This window comes from Lactuca virosa, chromosome 2 (genome assembly GCF_052849685.1).
Source record: "Lactuca virosa cultivar CGN04683 chromosome 2, Lactuca_virosa_CGN04683_v6, whole genome shotgun sequence".
Taxonomy (NCBI): Eukaryota; Viridiplantae; Streptophyta; class Magnoliopsida; order Asterales; family Asteraceae; genus Lactuca; species Lactuca virosa.
In genome coordinates this window covers 266,305,508-266,327,313 of record NC_136427.1, presented here as the reverse complement: position 1 = coordinate 266,327,313, position 21,806 = coordinate 266,305,508, and positions in this window count along the sequence as shown.

Genomic DNA, 21,806 nt, shown 5'->3' with positions numbered 1-21,806 from the left:
TCTTCCTTTGAGATGACTTTGATTCCTGCAAGTTTGAGACATCCTCTTTGCTAAATTCATCATTTTGAAAATCTTGATCATAAAAACATGATCTGATTTGAGGATTTTGATAGAACCATGTAAGTTTTTTTAGTCCTCCCCTAGGCATATCCTTAAGCTTGAACTCAACAACCTAAATCTACAAACCGTATGTTTTTTAAACCTAAAAATATAAATGACATTCTTCAAAATCGAACCTATACCAAACAACCAGAAAACAACTTGAAATCGATCTAATCAGGAAGTAACATTGATCAGGTAACATTATCAAATTTATAGAGCCTAGGTACCTCGCATTCTTTGGGAAAAAAACTATGAACTCTTTTATACCGTCTATGAAGTTTTACGAAAACACCATAATGTTGATGAGATATATTAATTTTTTATGTAGTTCCCTGTCAAATAAACAACAAACAGAAGGTGAAAAGTACCCTCTTGCAACAAAACCATACACACATCAAGCCCAAATAAATAAGTTGAGAAAAAGAAATTAAGAAAAAGCATCACCGGTGATTGTGTTTTTAGTGACATACATGGTCTACTGCATGCCTTCTCTGGATAATAAAAAAGCTTATTTATACGTGTCAACATGCTCATTATGTGTATAAATTAGTTTATGGAAACTTGAAGTATCACAAAGTCATTAAAATAGAGAGAAAAATGAAAGCTAATTATGTCAAAAAGGCTAATCTTTATTCTTAAATTACAACCCAAATTATATTGAGCATTGCATCACCCATATATTCAACTTCCTCCGGCTCAGAAGCTCATCTGTTCCAAAAACATATTACCGTCAACCAGAACAACAACAAAATTAGAATGTCTATACCTAAAAAAATATATCCATACAAATACTCACACACACACACACACACAGAGAGAGAGAGAGAGAGAGAGAGAGAGAGAGAGAGAGAGAGAGAGAGAGAGAGAGAGAGAGAAGTTGATGATTTTTTTTTAATTTGATCAGGTTGATTCTTTGCATCTTTTACAACAAAAAAAAAAGAAAAAAAAAACTCAAGAAAATCAGGAAAACGATAGAGAAAAACAACAAACTAAATTAAAATTAATAAGGCATAAAATAACATATATTTAGCAAAAAAAAACATGATTGGATAAGCGCAACTTCATTACCCGGTAGTCTTTTCTAGACCATTCGATTCCGGATGGGAAAAACTCATGTGGAGATGAAGGTGTTTCATGTTTTCCAAGATTTGTATTCTTTTTCATGGTCATCTATATGAAAGCAAAGTAGAAAACAAGAAAAGAAATCTGGGATCTGTGAGCAAACACTCACGTATTGAGTTAAAACTTCTAGTGTTGAGGAGACAAAGATGAGAAAAAGAGATGAGGTAAGAAAAAGAGTATGTGATATTTTACCTGGAGGCCAGCGAATTGTTTGTGTATTAAGTAGTTTTCTCAGAAACTCACCAGAAAAGAGGATGCGATAACAATGTGATGTTGACTTCATTTGGTGGTTATGGTGATGATAGATGATGGATATGGGAGGAGGTTGAAGGGTGAATGTGGGTTCCTAAGTTTTAAACAGAAGGAATGAGAGAATGATTTGCTTTTGCCCTGTAATATATCGTTTAACTTAATTTCAACTAAAATTGGGGATGGGCCGAGATATGAGGCTTCCTTGGTCAATAATAAAATACTGGGATGTGCATTTCCAAATGAAGTTTAAAATTTGAATTACAGCTTATCACTTCCACAATATAAGGCCATGTTTTTTCTATTTGGTATTCTGAATAAAAAGTCATCTTGTTTATGCATTAATGATTTTAACCATAGCTTACTTATTTGGACGATTTAAAAGTATAATATTATTTTATTAATAAATTTGTTTTATATAGTGTATAAGTTATAACCCTAAAGTAAATTATAAAACTAATGGTAATAATGTAGTAATGTTAATATGTTATGCTTCAGCAAACATGTATAGATCAACAATGTTAAATGTGTCTTTTTTGAGTTGTCAATTAAATAGGAATTAAGACCTGCGAATTAAATGGAATTCAGTTGTTCAAATTTGAAGAGGATTATGTCAAGATAAGCTAAAAATAAAAAGGAAATGATGACCGGATCAAAATCAAAATAATATCTTCTATGTATTGTGTTGGATACTTGTACATTTATATTGTTTTTTTGTACCATTTAATCTAAATAGTGTTAAGTATAAATTTTAATATTATTTTATTAGTGGGTTAGTTGTACAATTAGTTTTATGGTTTGGACGTCTTAAAAAGAAATATTATTATATTCAATCTATTTTTAGAAATAGTAAGATTTGTTTTATAAGATAGTAAAGATATATATATATATATATATATATATATATATATATATATATATATATAATGTGGTTTGTTTTTTCTTCCATTTTTTTATATCAATCCAGTTTTAGTTTTGATATTTTTTTTTATTGTAATGGTTAACCGATATTAACCATTAACCAAAACTATTAACCGACTAAAACCATTGACCATAACTATTACTAACCATAAGCAATGGCTACTAAAAAAGATTAACTGATTGTACGGTTTTGATCTATAACCGAACCAAACCGCCACATACACACCCCTAATTTATTGTTTCCTGATCTTTTAGGTGTTCGTAAACTCGAACACCGTTAAGGTGAAATTTTTTATTTTCACTGACTGAACAAGTCTGGCAAGATAATTTCAAGAAATAATCAAACTTTGCTCAAATGATAAACTATAGCGCTCACGAAATAAAACATAAAATGATGCGAGACAAAACTGGATTTTATATATATATATATATATATATATATATATATATATATATATATATATATATATATATATATATCGTTTACCCGGGCAAAGCGGCGGCGGTGAATAATTTCGTCCAGCCGAATGGTTTCAAAACATTCTATTTGAAGGGCTGCATAGTTTGGCTTTGTGAGTTGTTTCCTTTTCGATGGATAACGAATAGTTTATGGGTTGTAGACATGGAGTGGGGGTTTGTTTCATCTCCACGATGTATTTGATTAAAAATATAAATACATTGTTTTTTTGGGTAAAATAAATTTGGCTTCAAAATATAAGTATGTTAATGTATTTGAGTAAAATAAAAGTAAAATATTGTTTTTTGGTTACAAATAAATGTGTGTTGTTGTTTTGCGCAAAGCGACCACAACAAATAGTTTCTTTTTGCGATTAGTTCAATTCAGAAACATGTTATATTTGAAGGAACACATGACAGATGCATCTTATTACGAGTCGGTTTTGCGAAAATGAATAGTTATTTCTTATCTGGTACAAAGGATACGAGTCTTCTCCTTGTGTTTTGATTTCATTGATTTGTCAAGGGTATCACATCCTCAACATTTTAACTTATATGATAATTAACCAAATTAGCGAGGACATAAATGGATAGATCAACGAGGTCATAGATAGATGTTGGACTGACCAAACCTTGCTTTAGAAGCATTATGGTATTCATTTTGAAGGAGATAAATGGATACATCGTTTTACCATGTGTGAAAATGGTATTTGAATGTTCAAAAGGTTTTAACTAAATATATAAATAAATACTTACCAATTTATCATATATAATTAATAAATAAAGATTCTATACTTTTGCATTTCTATACTTAAGAGTCAATGTTTGTAGGTTATGCTCTACATTTTAAATTTATGCGTAAAAGCAAATTTAAGAATATAGTTTTTAGAATCCCTTAGAAAAACTAAGATATAACCTAATATTATTTATAGTTTAAAAGATATATAATAATAATATATTATAATTTAAGGACGATATTTGTTAATTATAAAAGTTCATTATTAATTGAAGTTAGAACTTATAAATAGTAATCTAATATAAAATTTAAAGTCCAAATCAAATAATCCTACAGAGTTAGAAAAACATAAAAAAATCCGCTATTTTACTTCAGTTCACCGTCCACAGAAAAGAAAAAACGTGATCCGTCAAACCAACTATCTAAATATACTATAATTTGAAAAAAACACATCTTTAACATTGTATTCAAACAAAATTTTTACAAATACAACCATAATATAACATTCCAACATATACATCGTTAGCCATATATTCGCACAACGCATAATAAAAACTATTAATTTCCAACAAACACAAACGATTATAACCCACAAAAATTGTCGCTCAAGGTCGTTTTAGTAAATCAAACAAACCTTTAAAAAACCACATTCCATGTCTAGCTAAAGAACCAGATTTTTAAAGGTTGTGATTCTTCCTTTGAGATGGCTTTGATTCCTGCAAGTTTGAGACATCCTCTTTGCTAAATTCATCATTTTGAAAATCTTGATCATAAAAACATGACCTGATTTGAGGATTTTGATAGAACCATGTAAGTTTTTTTAGTCCTCCCCTAGGCATATCCTTAAGCTTGAACTCAACAACCTAAATCTACAAACCGTATGTTTTTTAAACCTAAAAATATAAATGACATTCTTCAAAATCGAACCTATACCAAACAACCAGAAAACAACTTGAAATCGATCTAATCAGGAAGTAACATTGATCAGGTAACATTATCAAATTTATAGAGCCTAGGTACCTCGCATTCTTTGGGAAAAAAACTATGAACTCTTTTATACCGTCTATGAAGTTTTACGAAAACACCATAATGTTGATGAGATATATTAATTTTTTATGTAGTTCCCTGTCAAATAAACAACAAACAGAAGGTGAAAAGTACCCTCTTGCAACAAAACCATACACACATCAAGCCCAAATAAATAAGTTGAGAAAAAGAAATTAAGAAAAAGCATCACCGGTGATTGTGTTTTTAGTGACATACATGGTCTACTGCATGCCTTCTCTGGATAATAAAAAAGCTTATTTATACGTGTCAATGTAACATCCCAAGTTTGGAAGCAAGAAGTTGGAGGGTGCTAAGTGTAAATTAAGGAAAGCTACTCGACGAGTAGGTATGCTACTCGTCGAGTCGGAGCGGGATTGATCGCGGGTTAAGTGGCCAACTCGCCGAGTCGGAAGGCGTACTCGACGAGTTGGTGCTGGAATGAGAAACCCTAATCCCGAGGGTTGCACCCTATTTAAAGGACTTTATGTCCTTCTCCCAGCCTCCTATTCCCCTTTTTAGATCCAGAAACCCTAATTTTCGTGTGAGACTTCATTATTGAGGAGATTGGAGCTTGGAAGAGGAATTTGGTGGAAGGAGCTTGAGGAATTAGAGGCTAGCATCAAGGGGCTTGTGTAGATCTGGGATCTACATCAGTTTGGGCACATCTCAGAGGTAAGGAGCCATTATCCTAAGCTATTTCCTTTTTGGTTCATCCTTGGTGGTTGATTTGGAGTTCCTTGGCTTGTTTGAGATCTATTTCGGGTTGGAGTTTAGATCTGAGGTTGCTACTCCATATCTAGGCTTGTGATGGTCCAAAATGTCATAAAGCTTTTGTTTAAGAGTTGTTGGTGAAGCCCCCAAGTCCTTAGCCCTAGCCCTAGTGTGTTTTGGGCCTATATCTCCTTGGTTTCACGTAAAGTTTGCAACTTTATGTGAGGGTTTGACTGTAGAAGAGTGGATCTATGGATTGGAGCCCCTACATGGCTCGAAAAGCCTCTGTATGGATTGAGAACTGGAGAAACTCGGCGAGTCACATGGGTGTACTCGACGAGTTGTATGAACATGTGCATGGACTCGGTGAGTTGGAAGAACAACTCAGCGAGTCTGTTGAAGATTGCCTTGGACTCGGCGAGTCTGGTCGCAGAACCCAACCTCTTTTGGTTAAAGCTTTGGATTAGTGAGTCGGTTGGCGACTCAGTGAGTTGGTCAGGATGGGATTTCGAGATCGTTGAACTCGACGAGTCTTGGGGCGACTCGGCGAGTTGAGTCGTGTTATGGGAGTTTTCTGAGTATAAGAACTCGACGAGTCGACGGGTTGACTCGGCGAGTAGAGTCAACCAGGAAGGTTGACTTTGACTGAGGACTTTGACTTTGACCAAGAGTTGACCAGTTTGACTTCCAAGGGTATTTTGGTATTTATGGAATTGGTTATTTGGTAGTGTTCTGTGGTGAAGTTCGTGTCGGTGGTCGGAGCAGCTTGGTCTTATCTCTTCAGTCGGAAATTTCAGGTGAGTTATCCTCACTATATCGACAGGGTCTACGGCACCAAGGCCGGCCCTTTATCGGATGGAAATCCGGGTATTCTTTGTTATGTTATTGTTTTGCTAGATCTGCATCCTGGTATTTAGGATGGTGTTATGTTAGTGACCTGGTTAAGGTCGGTACCTGGTATATAGGGTAATGTTATGCTAGTGACCGGTTAGGTCGGAATCCTGGTTAGGATGTTGATATGCTATGTGATCTGTTAGACTGTTTGTCTGGTTAAGGATTTGTTATGTGATCAATTGTTTTATGTGCACATGGTTGTTCGACGGGGGTTGGGTTGAGGCGGGTCTTGCTTTGTGCTGTAGGCCAACATACATAGGGCGGACCGGATATTCCGAAGGCCCAGCGAGCAGTCCGGATAGGCTGAAGGCCCCCAAGAGGGCGGACCAGACGTGCCGAGGCTCGGAGAGTGGACCAGGCCTACTGAAGGCCCGGTGTGGGCGGACCAGTCATATTGTAGACTCAGAGAGTGGACCCGGTGGATTGAAGGCCCGATGCGGGCGAACCAATCACACTGTAGACTCGATGTACATGGCTAGACTCGGAGGGTGGACCAGGTGGACTGAAGGCCCGGTGCGGGCGGACCAGTCACACAGTAGACCCGATGTGCATGGTTGTTCTGTATTGTGATATGATATGAGTATGGTTATATGTGGTTGGTATTTTGGGGGTAACTCACTAAGCTTTCGGGCTTACAGTTTCAGTGTATTGTTTCAGGTACTTCAGGAGACCGTGGCAAGGCGAAGGCGTGATCGTACCGCTGCTCATGTTTTATGATTTATGTGATATGGTTCTGGGGGATACTCTGATGTCTAAACTATTTTGAAAACGAGATGTATGAACTTAATGGTTTTTGAATGAATTAAAATGTTTTAATTTGGCTCAATTTTTATGGGTTTTACAGTCAACATGCTCCTTATGTGTATAAATTAGTTTATGGAAACTTGAAGTATCACAAAGTCATTAAAATAGAGAGAAAAAGGAAGATAATTATGTAAAAAGGCTAACCTTTATTCTTAAATTACAAGCCAAATTATATTGAGCATTGCATCACCCATATATTCAACTTCCTCCAGCTCAGAAGCTCATCTGTTCCAAAAACATATTATCGTCAACCAGAACAACAACAAAATTAGAATGTCTATACCTAAAAAAATATATCCATACAAATACTCACACACACACACTTAGAGAGAAAGAGAGAGAGAAGTAGAGAAGTTGATGATTTTTTTTTAATTTGATCAGGTTGATTCTTTGCATCTTCTACAACAAAAAAAAGAAAAAAAATCAAGAAAATCAGGAAAACGATAGAGAAAAACAACAAACTAAATTAAAATTAATAAGGCATAAAATAACATATATTTAACAAAAAAAAACATGATTGGATAAGCGCAACTTCATTACCCGGTAGTCTTTTCTAGACTATTCGATTCCGGATGGGAAAAACTCATGTGGAGATGAAGGTGCTTCATGTTTTCCAAGATTTGTATTCTTTTTCATGGTCATCTATATGAAAGCAAAGTAGAAAACAAGAAAAGAAATCTGGGATCTGTGAGCAAACACTCACGTATTGAGTTAAAACTTCTAGTGTTGAGGAGACAAAGATGAGAAAAAGAGATGAGGTAAGAAAAAGAGTATGTGATATTTTACCTGGAGGCCAGCGAATTGTTTGTGTATTAAGTAGTTTTCTCAGAAACTCAATAAGAAAAGAGGATGCGATAACAATGTGATGTTGACTTCATTTGGTGGTTATGGTGATGATAGATGATGGATATGGGAGGAGGTTGAAGGGTGAATGTGGGTTCCTAAGTTTTAAACAGAAGGAATGAGAGAATGATTTGCTTTTGCCCTGTAATATATCGTTTAACTTAATTTCAACTAAAATTGGGGATGGGCCGAGATATGAGGCTTCCTTGGTCAATAATAAAATACTGGGATGTGCATTTCCAAATGAAGTTTAAAATTTGAATTACAGCTTATCACTTCCACAATATAAGGCCATGTTTTTTCTATTTGGTATTCTGAATAAAAAGTTATCTTGTTTATGCATTAATGATTTTAACCATAGCTTACTTATTTGGACGATTTAAAAGTATAATATTATTTTATTAATAAATTTGTTTTATATAGTGTATAAGTTATAACCCTAAAGTAAATTATAAAACTAATGGTAATAATGTAGTAATGTTAATATGTTATGCTTCAGCAAACATGTATAGATCAACAATGTTAAATGTGTCTTTTTTGAGTTGTCAATTAAATAGGAATTAAGACCTGCGAATTAAATGGAATTCAGTTGTTCAAATTTGAAGAGGATTATGTCAAGATAAGCTAAAAATAAGAAGGAAATGATGACCGGATCAAAATCAAAATAATATTTTCTATGGATTGTGTTGGATACTTATACATTTATATTGTTTTTTTGTACCACTTAATCTAAATAGGGTTAAGTATAAATTTTAATATTATTTTATTAGTGGGTTAGTTGTAAGATTAGTTTTATGGTTTGGACGTCTTAAAAAAAATATTATTATATTCAATCTATTTTTCGAAATAGTAAGATTTGTTTTATAAGACAGTATATATATATATATATATATATATATATATATATCTATATATATATATATATATATATATATATATATATATATATTTTATCGGTTTATCATTGGATGCATGGATATATGATTGGATTTGTTCAAACTCTTTGATAACTTGAAAGTTTGCGGCTTGTATGGACTCATCTTTGACAGAAATTCCCAACATTTTTATATTAAGATTACAACTACTTTATATATATATATATATATATATATATATATATATATATATATATATATATATATATATATATATATATATATATATTTGTTCAAACTCTTTGATAACTTGAAAGTTTGCGGCTTGTATGGACTCATCTTTGACCGAAATTCCCAACATTTTTATATTAAGATTACAACTACTTTATATATATATATATATATATATATATATATATATATATATATATATATATATATATATATATTCTGATATAAATGTATTTAGATATGAGGGAATGTTAATTTACGATTTGAAAATGCCAAACAAAAGTTACATTAATACAGACTTTCGTTAATATAAAAATGATAGGGTTTATTAGGGTTTTCAGAAAGGGTAAATTAGGTAAATGGATTCGCAGCTACAGGAGGAAAATGGAGAACATAAGGTATCTTTTCCAATGACTTAGTTTTTCCATGTAGTTTTATTGTTTATGATGAAGTTCAAGAACCAGATCGAGGGGATGCGATTAGATGAACATGTTCATGAAATGGGGCGATATGACGTTGTAGTGATTGATTTTATTCTGAGTTTGGAATTTTGTTCGTTGCACAGTCTGTATATATAATGCGAATCCGCAAGGATGAACAATTGAAGACAAAATGGCACAAAATATTGTGCATTTACCAACTTGCTATTGCCTGGTTTCGATTCGCTCTTTAGTATACTATCCTTTGACTTTAAACGTCAAATTGTGTTTTAAAGATTTATCATTATTAACATATTTTTCCAATTAAATTACATAGAAAGTATAATCTCTTGAACTGAACCGATTTAGATTAGTTGCACAAATTAGGGAAGTATTAACATATACTACCATCCTCCTAAAACTCAAGAATGTATGTGATAGAACCTGCAAGAATGATAAGGACACTCTAACATCAATTTTGACAGGAATATTGAAGAGACTGGAATACCAAATTTGGGTTCTTCACAGATGAGTACAGTAATGCCAGCAACAACGATAGGAAGCAGAGATCTATGTAGTATAGGATATTCATGATCAATAACTAAGGACATGACTATTGAGGCTAATTGAACATGTAAAACTCATAATTTCTAAAGTAAGGGCTTGACATTTTAATATGATTGTTGACGTTTTATATGTATAGCAAATGTTGATAGTATTCATGATTCAACAGCTAAAGTAATGTATTGTAACACTAACCTGTTATTCGTATCTAATCATACCCACAAAATGTCTTTAAAGATCAAGTTATTCCAAACTGTACTTTCAATACCAAAGAGGATATGGAAAAGTCTGTATCAATACATGCCAAATACAGTAACAATAACAATAATGTGGCATGAGGTGTTACACTAGCTAACACGTCTTCTAGATACATCCCGAGCTATCCTCCAAATACCAAATACCCTTCCTTTACTTTATCTTACTTTATCTTAATGTAAACGACAAGGTAAAGAGTAAGCTAATGAATAGCATCCCCAATTTCATTGCATCAATATCTCATGACACAAAAAAACGCACACACAAAAACATACACACACACACACATATATATATATATATATATATATATATATATATATATATATATATATATATATATATATATATATATATAACCATACATATAACCGTATGATTATTATGCGAATGAATTAGATTGAAAGGATACAAAATAAAATTATACATCTTATAGATAGAATCAAATACAAAAAAAGTATAAGGAGAATTCTACATTATTTGTGTTGGATTAATTAAATAAATAACTATCCCTAAAAAAAGTCTATTCCTAAAATTCATGTCTCCCCTATATTTAAATCTCAACCTCCTCTCATGCCTCAATCCACCACCTAATATGTCGACATCTAGATCAAACAACCAATCAAAGAAACACATAAGCACATACAAATATCTACACTAGACTACTTGTCCAACAACTCTTTACCGCATGTAGGGTATTATACAGTACTCTACGTCACCCCTGGAAGATCACTAATGAATACATAGCTATATGTAATCAGAGGTGAGATAGACAGTCGAACAGGTGATCCCACTCTAGAGCCACAACCAAACAAGGAACAGACAAAAAAGCCTAGATCAAGAGTTTTCATGTTATCCTACGTGACTATAAACAACCCATAGGGCACTCAACTAGACAATCACTGGCCCCTGGTACTCTAACTAGCATACCACTACTCATATATCCTAACATACAAAGATATATATTGTAACATGTAGTATAGTGAGGAAACTCACCTGAATTGAAGACCCAAGGAAACACAACTGCGCCCTCACTCCCTGCACTCATCACTTCTGCGAACCGGTTGACACCAAATACAGATAAATCCTTAATCAATAACCCAAGTCCTTCAAGTTTGACCTAAAGTCACACTTGTCAAAAGTTAGCAGTCAACGGTCAACCAAGTCAACACTCACCACGACGTGGAGACATCTTGGCCACGTCATGGGCACATCAGGACAAAATGGTCGCGAAGCTGAGAACCACCACGTCGTGGCAAGCATATTGCCACGTCGTGGAAACCGGCAGATTATTATATTCTTCATTAAGAGCTTAACCTTTATAGATCTAAACCCATAACTTTAGATCTAGTCCTTTTCAATGACTTAATGGATAAAGTTTACAACTTTATCCATTAGGGCTTTACCATAAGGCAAGATCTACAATTCTAAGTCCAATAAGTCCTTAATGAGGCCAAATCTTGAACATGGACACAAAGTAACTCCAACCATGGCTCTTTTCTCAATTACCAGAAGCTTGGAGACCAAAAAGGACCATAACAAGCTCTGGAGTTCCTCAAAACTCCAAGAGCATCCATAGAAGGGAGAAAACACCCAAAATGGCCCCAAGCTTGAATATAGAAGAAGAAATGCTAAGCTATGAATTTTATACTTCAAATAACTTAGAAATTAGAAGAGAATGATGTATCCAAACCAAATTCTTGCTTCTTTGCACCGCTGTGAACTTCCTTCTCCCTCAAGCTTCACCACAATCCAAAGAATAAGCTCTAATTCAAGAAGATATGCTCTCAAACATCCATGGAGGCTAGGGTTTCGTGACGAGGGATTGGAGGTTGAAGAAGATGCCATAATCCTTGATATTAGGTGATTAAATATAGAAGAAACTTTAAAAGATCATGGGTTTGGGCTGTAGTTGTTGCCACATCATGACATTCCTCTTGCCACGTCGTGGCGACCATCAGATATGTGTTCCATGTATTTGGTATGCCACGTCCACCAAATACATGAAATTGAAGATGTCACCACCACTTGAGGCATCGATCATCCTTCGATCCTTTTCATTCATACCCTCATAAAATTGTTGAAGAAGTAGTTATTCGAGAATGTTGTGTTGAGGACAACTTGTACACAAGTTGTTGAATCGCTCCCAAAAATCATGAAAAGTCTCATTCTCCCCTTGACGAATCCCCAAAATGTCACTTCTTTGGCTTGAAATTCGGGAGGTGGGATAGAACTTGCTATTGAAGGCTTTGAGTAATGCTTCCCATGTGTGAATAGATCCCGGTGGTAAGTTGAATAACCACTCTCTAGCTTTATCTTCCAAGGTGAGTGGGAAGGCGGTTAGCTTGAAATCATCCAATGTCACATTTTCGAGCAACATGCTAACACATATCATATGAAAGGACTTCAAATGCTTTTGAGGATCTTCTCTATCCAACCCATGGAACTTGGTGAGTTGATGTATGAAACTTGACTTCAATTCAATCCCTCGGCGGTTTGCGGGATAAACAATACCAAGGGGTGTGTGAGTAACATCCGTCTCCATCATTTGTCTAAGTGTCAACTCTTGAGGGGGATTGGGTGGATTGGGGTTATTGGGATATTGTTGCATGTAATTGGGTGGATGTTGGTAAGGTGGATATGGGTATTGTTGGTGATTGTAGATTGGTGGTGGATAAGGTTGGTAGTTAGGGTATTGGTTGTAAGGAGGTTGTTGTTGTGGGTACATTGAGTTTTGGTACATTGGAGGTTGTTGGTAATTGGGTTGATTTGGGTAATGTACTTGTTGTTGAACATGAAAAGCATTGGTTTGAGGTTGGTTATTTTAGTGGAATTGTTGGTTGTGTGGTTGTGGAGGTTGATAATTGGGTTGGTGTTGAGGAGGGGCTTGATTCCAAGGTGGCATATCAATGAGAGGTTCTTGTGGTTGTTGTCTTGGTTGATGGGGTGGTGTATTGGCATCTTGATTGTCTGGGTTTGGGTTGGGATTGTGAGGTGGAGTGTGATTCATGGCTATGTAGTTTTCAAACGGAATATCTTCAAAGGATTGACCAACAATTGGAGAATTCGGCTCCGTGTCGGTATCACTTGAAGTATGAACTTGATCTTCAATGTTGATTACTGGAGAAGAGGAAGAAGCTTGAACTAGTTGTTGTTGCTTTGCTTGTTTGGCTAACTTTTTCAACCTTTTTGCTTCTTTTTCAATTTCCGGATTGTAGAGTAGTTCACCGGTTCTTGTAGACCTAGGCATAAACAATCAAATAACAATAACCAATTTCACCGGAAACGACGCCAAAACTTGGTGGGATGTCAAGTCCACCAAGCAAATTACACCCTTTGTTTGCAAATAAAACGTAATATAATGGTAAAAAGGGTATCGATCCTCGGGGAAATGGTTGTATTCAATCACCAATGCAATCTAAAAGAACTAGTGTAAATAAACTAATTAACTACAATTAATCTAAAAAAGGGGGGGTGTTATGATTGCTTGAAAACTAAAAGACTTGAATAACTAAAAGCTTGCAATTAAGCAAGATAGTGAGATGCTCAAATATTGGAGAGAGTTGGTTAACTAAGGCAATTCAACACAATGAACATTTGTGTGTTTATCATTAGGATTCAACATGAAGCTTATCATTCATCCCAAATTGGTTATAGCAATCATGAAGCATGATATGCCAAGATTCCTCTTAGGTAGTATGGAGGTTGGGGAAGCCCACAACACACCTTCTTAATCAAGATCAAGTTAATTGAAGCAATTGAACCCAATAAGCTAATTAGCCTTAAGAAAGAAGGAATCCCCAATTCCTAGAGGATGTCAATGCTTACACATCCATAAAGGAGCTATGATTCATAAACTAGAGATGATTTTTACCATCATAAAGCCCTTGTTCTAAGTTAATTCAATGATTCAATGCAAAACCAAAGAAATAAACTAACAATAGCTCATTCAAGTGCCAAGTTCATGATCAAAGCATTAAACAAGCATAAAAAATATGATCTAGAACCATAAACATAAGATAATTGATAATCTAGCATGAATCCTTCAAAAACCCACAAACATTCAAAGGTTTTAACCAAAGTTAACCAATATAGAGTGTTTAGCCACTCATAACACTAGAATAACAATCACAAAAGTCTAATTGCATAAAGAAACTACCAATAACTTGGAAAGATGAAAAGAAAATGAGTCTTGAGCTTCAAAATCGCCTTCTTCAGCTCTCCAATGGTGTAAAATCGAGAGTGTGGCTGCTAGATCTGATTCCCCAAGGTTATGGTGTGCCAAATGACCAAAATGCCCAAACTGGGCAGTTACGCAGGTACCCGCGCGACGAAAATTCCACCGGCGCAAATGTTGCTGTAATGCTATTGGTCCTTCATTTTTCCTCCAATAACCATCCCGCTACCAAAGATTCCCTTGGTCCCCTCCATATCTATGTGATTTAAACCAACCAATCATCATTTAGCTTCAAGGAAATGATGCTCCAAGCCCAAATTAAAAGTTTATGACCCATCTTTACAAGCCCAAAATATCCAAGTCTTTAACTCTTAAGGCCCAAATCTCCTTTTATGGATCCGCCAAGCCCAACAATGCCTCGAGAGCCCACTAAGCCTGTTTCCAATCAACCCGCGTCCGCAACGAACACCGAAAACCCTGCAAAATACCTCATGCAACATAAAATCACCCGATATGATCCATAATAAAGAAAATAAATAAAATACAATGCAATAATGATAAAAAGAGTTAAAACCTAAACTAAACTAATAAAAATAAGGAAATAAAATAAGCTATCAGTATGCCACGTCGTGGTGCTCCATACCCCACGTTGTGGCACTAGATTATTCCCAAAGATCTTACCTTTGATCCCTCCAAGTCCTCAATTGATCCATCCTAGAAAACGGGTGTTACGATTCTCCCCCACTTAAATTAAATTTCATCCTCGAAATTGGTCCTTACAAATTACCTCTTATATACAGTACGACCCTCTCACGGTTCTTCTAATCTTACTTCAATTGCACTGGTCGAAACGACTCTCTAGCTATGGTTTGCAGTTCCCACCTCAATGCCTTCCTAAATAAAAGCAAAGTCTATTCATGGACTAGACGCCTTACAATCGATCTCTCGACTATCGCAACACTGGATCGATGCCTTACCCAGATGACTATTTCTGAAACTCTTGCCAATTATATCTTCTAGCAAAAAAATGCTCCCCGATGGAGAAATGACAATTAACCCCATCGCGAGAAACTCACTCCCTAGCCATAACTCGAAAACCCTAAGGCAATGCCCTACAATCTTGCGAAGAATTCCACCCTATCATCAAACATGCTGATCGAAGTTCACAAGTTCGATCTAACCAAAATCTCCCTGGTCTCGCCCCATCCTACTGATAAACCGAATTATGAAACCCACGACCGACCACCGTCACCGATAATCTCTCATAGAACGCACTAGCGAAGACTTAAACGGAAACCAAACGAACGCATACTAAACTAGATTATATACCCACCCGACTCTAAAAGCACGAATCCGCTAACCACTAACAACTCTCAGGCTTACCCTCGATCTGCCAACCACTAACAGCTCTCAGGCTTACCCCCGATCTGCCAACCACTAACAACTCTCAACAACTAATTTGCATTATATTTTACTTTATATTTTATAAAGATTATACAGTGAAAACTCTTGTGAAATCCATAACTCCTTCACACGAGTTCCGTTCTTAATGTTCTTTATGTTTGCGGATTCATATTTAGGTTGACATTAAATCTCTTTTACACTACTTTAGCTAACAAGTAATACATATTTATTTCGTATTTGACGACATATATTGACGCACTATATCAAACGTGCAACTTAGAAAGATCATAACTTCTTCATACGACGTTAGATTTTGACGTACTTTATACCCACAGGTTCATAATCATGATTACTACAACTTTCATATAGATTATTTATCCTAAATAATCTTTAATTATAAATTTCATCTATCACTATTCGATAAGTTTTTAACAATATTTTATACAAATATTATATCACCAAAATATTTGTACATATAACATGTACACAATAATATATATATATATATATATATATATATATATATATATATATATATATATATAATTAAAATTTATATAACCCGTATCGTGCACGAAGAATTCTTTTATATTTATTTTCAATTATCATATTCGAGGATTTTAATTATTCAATAAGATGAATAAATATAACTCTAATCCGTTAAACGTCTAGCTCGAATTCACATGTATTATAATTCTCCCCCACTTAGGATGATTTCGTCCCCGAAATCACTAACTCATCGAATATATGTGGCCCCCACCACTCGTCATGGTGTTCCAGTTTCAGTGGTTTCCGACTAGGATGTCTATTTTACTTCCAGCAGGACCTGCACTATGCGCAAGCTGTGCGAAAAACCGCTTCTTTTTTCCGGTTCTGAAACAACTTGGGCGAAATAGGCTTAACAACCTAAAAACCCTCCTACCCAATCGCAACCGAAAAACCCAGCACAAGCTCCGCCCAGACCCGCTTATAACAACGCTGCGCCTCCGGCCTTAGCTCTTAGGCTAGCTCGAGGGGAACTGCTGGCAAAGAATCTAGAGAAAGTTTCGTGAGGAGTTGGGTACTCAATTTCATTTCAGCACTGCTTATCATCCTCAAACTGACAGTCAAAGTGAGTAGAATATTCTGACTCTTGATGACATGCATGTTGGATTTTGGTGGGAGTTGGGATACCTACCTTCCTTTGGTTCAATTCTCTTACAACAATAGCTATCACTCCATTATTGATAGACCTCCATTCGAGATGCTATTTGTGAAGAAGTTTCAGACCCATATTCAGAGAGGTGGGCCAATGATTTATGAGGAGTATTGAGGTAGTTCTCAAGACTACGAAGTTTATTCAGCAGGTGCGTGGTAGGCTACAGACCGTGCAGAGCAGACATAAGAGTTATGCCAATCAACGTCGTTCCAATGTCGAGTTTCAGGGTGGGGATTTCGTGCTTATGAATTTGTCACCATGGAAGGGTGTCATTTGGTTCCGGAAGTAGGGAAAGTTGGGTCCCATATATATTGATGATGGGTTTATTAGGTTACAACAAAATGCTCAATGTGGAAAATTACTTAACAATTAAGAAGAGGGCACATGCAACCTAAGGATCTACGTCTTTCACTTTGAAGCAACATACTTTGAATAACAAAATCTAGCATAAAACCTAGCAATTTTAAAAACTAGAAAGTAAAGTTAAGGGTTTACATACCTCAAACTAGTTATAGAAAACACGGTACTTGAATCCTTCCTTTGAAGAGCTTGGAAAGTTAGCACCAAAAGGATGATGCCTCTAATGGATCACACCCAAATCTTAGAACTAGAAGACAATTAAGGATAGAAGATGAGAGGTATAAATTTCGTTCATATGCTCCTTAGAAAGAGTAATCCTGAAATTTGCAAGCCAAGGGGTCCTTTATAGTTTAGGTAACTTAGGGACAAAGCAATATTTGAATAATTAAATAATGGATTTAATTCTAATTCATATAATTTCCTTATTAACATCCAGGAGGCTTCTATAAACCTTAGAAGAGCTCCCAAAATCGTCCTCCTTTGGATGGTTCTAGAATTGTCTCTTTTGTTCAACTATTGAACAATTACAATTTACCCATTGCATCTTCAGTTAATTCCAATTAATCTCAAATTAACTCCAGATTAATTTTGATTAATAATTAACTAATTCTAATTGATGTCATATTAATTTATTAATCATATAAATTAACAAATCAATTATTTAACAATTGATCTCATATTAATTTATTAATCACATGATAAATTAACAAATCAACTATCTATTTCTAATTAATATATTAATATATTAACAAATCACTTCCTCATAATTTCCAATTAGTTTATTAATCATCTAATAATCTATGAAATCATCCTTTCTCTACAAATGTCATTCTAATCAAGTTCTAGTTATGAGGGTAACCCAAAAAGGATTTTGCTTTCAACTACAATAATATACCAATTTAGTTTTGAGCTTAGACACCTTAATCCAACAATTGGTCCATTCAAAGTGGTTGCTCGGGTGGGCAAGGTTGCCTACCGATTGGATCTGCTAGTGGAGCTTAGCCAGATCCACGACACCTTTCACATTTCCTAACTGCAGAAGTGTTAAATTGATGATTCCGTAGTGGTTTTGTTGGATGATATCCAGATTGTTGAGTGTCTCAATTATGTGGAGCGACTGATTGCAATCCTTGATAGGAAGATAAAGATCTTACGTAACAAGATAGTGGGCTTGGTTAAGGTGTAGTGGCAGAACATGAAGGGTTTCGAATGGACTTAGGAACCCGATAAGGAGATAAGAGAGCATTTCCATGAGTTGTTTGTAGCAACGGATTTTGAGGACAAAATCTGATTCAATTGGGGGAGAGTTGTAACATTAAGATTTTGAGGTACTATTCTTTAAAGCTTCCCTTGTGATTAAATTTGAAATGTGGACTTTGACCTTACCACGACGTGGTATTTAGAGTGTCACGGTGTGGTAGTGTCATCCCCACCACGACGTGGTGATTTAATTACCATGGCGTGGCACCGCTCACCGCACAAAACCCTAAGTTTTGGGCTTTGGTCCCTATATAAAGGATATGAGGGCTAGGGTTTCGACCATGCTCATCCCCCATTGCCCCAGAAGAGCTCCCAAACAAACCCTAGCCTCTTGTGATCATTTGGAACTCATTTTTGGTGATTTGTGGTATTTGGAAGGAGATGGAGGATTGTGTAGAGCAAGGAATCATGAAGCTAGCTCATATCCAACTTTTATGCATATTTTGGACCTTTGTAAGTCCCTCAAACCATCATCTTTATGTGTGTTTCCTTCTAGATCTAGGTTTTTGGGTTTAGTTCTTATTGATGGTTTCATATAAATTGTTAGTTTTATTAAAGTTGACAACTTTATCATTCCTTGAGGCCCCAAGAGCTGCATATGTTCTAGATCTGAAATGGTTCACTTGTTTGATGCCATGCATGGTTTTTTGAACCCTATCTTTGCCTTTTTGACCTAAGTTTGAAGGGGGACATGCATGTCCATAAAGTTATGATTTTTATGGTCCTTTGTGATGCAAAGAAGCTTTCTGGAAAGTACAAAGGAATGTCTTAAGGGATTAAGCTCTTAATACGAATATGAATATTCTGACCAAAACCCACGGCGTGGCTAAAGAGGGCTCATGGTGTGGTGACATGCTATAATGCGTCTATTTTGTCCGGATATGACCACGGAGTGGTTTGATGATGGCCATGGCATGGTGGAGGGTTTCACTGTGACTGTTTTTTCGTCTAACTGCCACGACACGGTCAGTGATTGGCCACGACGTGGTGGCTAACTGTTGACCCGTAACTGTTAACCATTAAATTTTTTACCAGGTTGATTTGTGGTCAAATTGATAGCTTTATATGTTAGGCTAAGGTTCGATTTGTGATATGTATCTAGATGGTGTGTAGTACCAACCTTTACTTTCGTTCGAGTCGAGGTGTAGTCTATCCTTATTTGCGAGGTGAATTATCTCACTATATTATGTAGGACACTAGGTGTCGTGATATGCTAGATTGACTATGTGACTTTTGCATGAAAGACTGTGGTGGGATCACAAAATGCGTATGAAAGAATGTGGTTGGATCACATCACTTACATGGAAAAGCATAGCGGGAAAGACTGCAACGGGGCTATAACAACAAAAGTGATTGTAAGACTATGGTGGGATCATAACATGCACATGGGTAGAAATATACCCGAGGGTCGGGCCCACTATTATGTATGATATGTGATATTTTGGGGAAATTCACTAAGCTTTGTGATAACAGTTTAAGTTTAAATGTTTCAGGTACTTACGGTAGCAAGGGAAAGGAGCCAACCTTATTGCGTTGCATCCACCGATGATTTCCACACTATGAGATTCTGGGTTTACTCTGGAATTTTTATGAAAATAATATACTCATGTTTTGGATTACTTGACTTACGAAGATTATGGATTGGTTTTATTTACTTTAAAATTTTGAAATTTTTTCTTGGTATTTTTGGGATGTTTCAGTTCTATAGCATGGATCGAAGCAGTTGTCTGATGGTAATTTGCATTTTACAGTTCAAATCTTTGATTAAATTTCTTGTGAGAAAGAGACTGCATTTTCAACCGAATCTCATCAAGATATGACATTGCAGTGATGTTGGCTGGGGATGGAGGTGTGAGTCTCAAATATGCAAACATTTCTTTTAGAATAGTTCTTTGATTCATATCTAATCTACCTTGATCGTTTGTTGTGTGTAAACGCATTTGATATTTTTTTTATAGATTTAAGTTCCCAGATCTCATTCTAACATATATACTGAAATTGTTGGTGGTTATGAATGAAGCCTACAAAGTAAACTTCTTTATTTGTTTGATGTTAAATTTGTTTTTGATTTTTTTTTGGCTAAGTTTGCAATCAAAGGGGTTGAGATGCAATTGAGGTTAAATTTCTTGAACATCCACGAGTAGGGGCATCTCCCCATGTTATTATTATTTTCATTCTCTTGGTTGAACATTAAAGAGTCCAAAAACCGGTGGTTGGATTTTGATTTTCTGTAGGTATGATGAATGTTTTACCAGTTGAGTTTTATTTATGTTTCAAAAGTTAAAACATATATTTTTTATTCAACTTTGACTTTCTATTGATATTGTTTTTAACTTTTGTCTATTTCTCTTTCAGTGTTATGAAGTTGGATTTACTGGAACTACAAACCAAAAGGTATGTGGATTTCACTAATACATGAACTCAAGGAAAAGAAGACACTTTTTCCATTTGGAATATTCCAAGGAAGGTTTACAACCTGGGTAAATCACCAAGTAACTTATATTTTTAATGATTTTAATTTTTTTTACTTTTCTCGGTTAAATTGTTAATAAGTTTTCTATTTTAGTTACATCATTTAGATCTAGTTGTGGCCATTTTACTTTTAGTTATGAGTTTTAAGGGAATATGTTGCAATGTGTTTATGGTGGTTAGTAAAGGTGTCATTATGTTTCTTCTTACCTATGGTGTAAGGTTCAATTTCATTTTGACTGGAGTAGATTGGAACCATAAGCTTCTAATTGTGTGATTTTATGCAGACTTGGCTATTTGAATGAGTTGCTCCTCGAAAAGTATGTCTTAATTTTTTAAAATCTATTGTCATGTTTTTCATGAACATATTGACTGTGTGATCTTGGGGATACAACTCCATTTATGTATCAATATCATCATCTTCCTGTCACTACACAAAAATATTATATAGTTATTGACAATACAGATCAAAGATTAGATAGAAGAGTTTGTAGCGGCAAAAATCGTTTAATTAGTATGTCAAATAACCCGATTATAAACTTATGTGTAGGTGATAAGATACTTAAGCATAAATTGTTGGGTCTGGTCACCTGCTAGTGCGCTTTTACTAAAATCCCTCCACATTAAGGTCAATACCCCGCGCACCCCTCAAACCAGAAGAACTCGCATCTTTCATTTTCTTATTATACTTTGTTATTTTTCTAACAAC